At 42.7% G+C, this 4,351-nt stretch overlaps 1 pseudogene; it reads left to right on the top strand.

The window, feature by feature from the left end:
- The first annotated feature begins 390 nt into the window (after nucleotides 1-390).
- On the top strand, nucleotides 391-2,317 carry LOC126061277 (non-histone chromosomal protein HMG-14-like; annotated as a pseudogene).
- Nucleotides 2,318-4,351: the final 2,034 nt, after the last annotated feature.

The following is a 4,351-nucleotide window of genomic DNA, read 5'->3' on the forward strand; positions in this document are numbered from 1 at the left end:
AACCAAGAGGTTGGCAGTTTGAATCCGCCAGGCGCTCCTTGGAAACTCTATGGGGCAGTCCTACCCTGTCCTACAGGGTCACTATGAGTTGGAATCGACTTGATGGCAGTGGGTTATAATAACATGCAGAAATAGATAAGAACACAGAGATAAAGAGACAGAGAAAAAACAGCATTTCAGTATAAATATTAATTTGCTTCTTTATGATGGGGAGCCCTTCTAGAAATTGCATTTGTGTTTTTTTTTTTCTCTGAAGAGAGATATAAGAAAAATTTGTTGGACCATGTAAGGACTATATCAGATCCCAATTTCCTGTTTCTTGAAAGATCTTTGTATGTCAGACATCTTACTTGCAAACATCAGAAATCAATGCTGTGTTATTAAGGAGAAATGGAATATAATGAGGATATTGGGTAGGTCAGAAAATTGCTAGAGAACCACACTCAGAGACCCATGACCAGACCACAGCCCCAACGACATACTTAGAACCATCTGAGGTTGACTGCTTACCACACTCGTGCTACCTGCCCTGGATAGTGGATGCCTATACTAGCCTATTGCCACTGCTAACTCATAAACTGGACATTTCTGCGATTGCCACCACCACCAGAGATCTTTTCCACTGCCACTAGCTCTTTGTATCACTGACCCTTGATTCAAATTGCAAGGTGGCCATATCTGAATGTCCAGCATAGAGCACATGCCCTTACCCTAAGCACAAGGAAGATTGAGAAAGAAAACATCTCAAATGTTCACCTATACAGAACACCATGCTGTGCTTCCCAGATCCTCTTTCAGTACTGAAGGGCTCATTCTTCCAGCTGCTGTCAGTACTGCCAGCTGATAACCCTGTCTGACAGACCTCACTGTCAGCCCTCTCAAGAAATTGTCCTCAACTGAAAACAGCAGCCTGGCCTAAAGTCATAACTCATCCCTAGGACCAAAATGAATTCAACGACCAGCCCCAAGGGGATATGAAGGCGCAATACCCATGACCCAACTCAGGAATACTCTGAAGGGCCATCTTAGTTCCATGGGAGTAGCTAAAGCTTTTGTTGTGATTGCATCACAGCCCAGCTTCTTCAGCCTTTACTTCCGCACAGGCTCAAACCCAAAATTGCCCCTTAAAATCATCCTGCATGTCAAAATTCACCTCAGAGTATGCAACACCACCTATAATAAGGCAATTAGAGAACATTCTGTGAATGTACTACCAAAAAAAAAAAAAAAAAATTAACAATGCATGCAGTAACAAAAAGGCCCTCCACTTGAAATGTTTTTAATTCTCTCTTAAATAACTCTTGACTCAAGGAGAAAATATAAACATTTCAGAATCTCTAGAAAATGATGACAATCAAATCACTACATATGAGAAAGCATGGGAACAGCTAAAGCAGTGTGCAGAGGAAAATTCTTAGCCATAAATGTATATATGAAACACAGATCAAAAAAAGAAACCGAACCTGTTGCCAGTGATCCCAATTCATAGAGACCTATAGGACAGAATAGAACTGCTCCCATAGGGTTTCCAAGGAGCAGCTGGTGGATTGAACTGACCACCTTTTGGTTGGCAGGGAGCTCTTAACTGCTGAGCCACCAGAGATTCTCATGAAACATAGATAAATCTAATTAATGACCAAACTAAAAAGTAAGGAAAGTCAACAAAGTAAACTGAAGTAATACAAAATAAACTGAGATTAAAGCAGAAATTAATAAATTACAAAACAAAAAAAAAATAGAATTTATAAATAAATCTGGGTGGGATATTAAAAAAAATTAAGAAAGCACTGCCAACCTAATTAACAAAAAAGGATAATTCACAAATATAAAAAATAAGAAATGATTAGAAGAAATCTCTAGAGAAACAGAGGCAATTTAAAGAAACATAACACTAACTGGAAAAAAAAAAAAACTAACTGGATGGCAGTGGAGCTCCAGCGACCAGGCAGCCCAACTTCGAGGTGGCTCTCTGCCCTCTGTTGTCTGAAGACACCCGGCAAGCGCCTACCCCACAGCCAAGATACGCAAGAGGAAGGTCAGCTCCGCCTAAGAGGCGGTGAAGGAGGAGACCAAGAGGAGATCAGGAAGGTTAGCTGAACCTGCCCCAGCAAAAGTGGAAACAAAGACAAAAAAGGCAGCAGGAAGGGATAAATCAGACAAAAAAGAGCAAACAAAAGGGGAAAGGGAAGCAAAGGGAAAACAGGCTGAAGAGACTAATCAAGAAACTAATGATTTCCCTACATAAAATGGAGAAAATAAAAACGAGGAGAGTCCAGCCTCTGATGAAGCAGGAGAGAAAGAAGCCAAGTCTGATTAATGTCTATCATGTTTTATCAGTGGTCCTTGTATCTCCCTTCTTGTACAATCCAGAGGAATATTTTTATCACCCATTTTGTAAACACAAGTTTTTAAGTAGCTCTAGAAACATTTCATTTTTAAGAAGGAGGAAATCCCACCTCATCCCGTTTTTTAAGTCTGAACACTTTTTTTAAGAGGTGAAATCATCTGCTGGTTGTTTATTTTTTGGTACAACCAGAAACATAGTGAGATGTTGAATTATGGGAGGCTTTGACTGTCTTGGAAGTCAATGGAACGTCCCATAGGTGTTAAGGGGGAGAAGAAGTTTTTATATCCCATAATACAAAGCATACTTAATGGCAATTTGGAGTCTCAGTCATGCATTTATATGATTTGAACATTTAAAATTACTTTTACTTCCATGTAGTTTTTTAGAAGAATTGTTTCTTGAAGAAAACGACTCCCTCATCTTGGCTCTCCCTGTTAGAACTGTGTGCATTCTGTAGCATCTTTAATCGAGGTAGTCCAGTTTTCCGAATAACTTTGTTATGTCCTGTGAAAGGTTGAACATCTGAGTGTGTAGTGTGTGTGATAATAAATTGTGAATTACAGGAACTTATGATGTAAAAGCTTATCAACATTTGAAGATATTGGTCCTCAGTATCCTCTTAAAGGAAATTTTGCCTACAAATTTAAAACTGTAAAGTCACTGGAATTTAGAGAAGAATTATAGCTACATGACTTTTTAGATTTTTGGTACGTACATTAAGAATTGTGCAGTAGTGGGAGGCGGGACAAAGATGGTTGACTAGGTAGAAGTTACCTCGGATCCTTCTTGCAAGAAAGACTCGAAAAAACAAGTGAATCGATCACATACATGACAATCTATGAACCCTGACCATCAAACACAGATCTAAAGAGTTGACTTGCATGACAGAGACTGAGAACGAACAACCATGGGGAAGCAGCGACTGTTTTCGGAGCCTGGAGCCAGCGTCCCAGTCAGGAAACCTTGCTGCCGGGCTTTGGACTGGGCGCAGGGGAGTTGAGCACGGCAGCCTGAGACGGCACAAACATGGGACGCAGCCCTAGCCCCCAAAAGTGACCTCGGTGGAAACCCAGTCAGCACATGCAGGCAGCACAGCGATGCGGCTGACAGGAGGAGAAGTCACCGGGAGGCAGCGACTGGTTTTGGAGCCTTGAGTGTGGTGTCCCAGCCGGGGAACCTTGGCGCTGGGTTTTGGACTGGGAGCGGAGGAACTGACTGCAGCTTCTGAGACACCATAAGCACAGGACACGGGCCTGACCCTCGGGGGCAATCTCTACCCAGCCAGAGCACAGAGTCAACATGTCCCTCGGGAATCTCAGATAAAACAGTCATCCCAAGCAAGATAAGTAACTTTGTCTATATTCTGGGGTGCTACTCTCTCCTATTTATATGAACCCTCCCCTCCCCTTCCCAGGCGGCTTCATTAACATTGGAATTTCCTGAACCAGAGAGTGAAGTGCGCTGCAGTTTTTCTTTCTCTTTTTTCTTTTTTTGTTTTTGGTCTTTTCCTAACCCATTCTCCTGGCTTGAGAGAAGCAGCTACAAAAAACCCAGGGACCAAAAATCCTTTCCTAATTGGACTAAAAACACAGAACCAGCTCCAGCCAAACATATGTGATCCACAGTCTTGGGCTTTCATCCCTACAGGGAACAAGGTGGCTATTATAATGCAAAGGCCATTCTGATAGGGATCTGACTGTAATAGTTTTAGCGGATTACTGGAAAGACAAGTTTCCCAGGTCTGATATCTCTGCGTACTCAACAAAGCCCTCACTGACCCACAACAGGGAACTGAGGGCTGAAGCTCTCCCCAGACCACCTAGCTTCCTGCCTTAATGGGCTAAGGAGGGTGACACCCACCAGTCTGTAGAGTTACTTGCATTGGGGGCCTAAGGTACAGCTGCAGAGCCCACCCACCAAAGTGCTTTAGGAATAGAGACACACCTACTTCACTGGCACTTGGGGGAAGCCTGTCAGCATCCTGCCCCCCCTGGAGGGTGAACC

Source organism: Elephas maximus, chromosome 1 (genome assembly GCF_024166365.1).
Source record: "Elephas maximus indicus isolate mEleMax1 chromosome 1, mEleMax1 primary haplotype, whole genome shotgun sequence".
Taxonomy (NCBI): Eukaryota; Metazoa; Chordata; class Mammalia; order Proboscidea; family Elephantidae; genus Elephas; species Elephas maximus.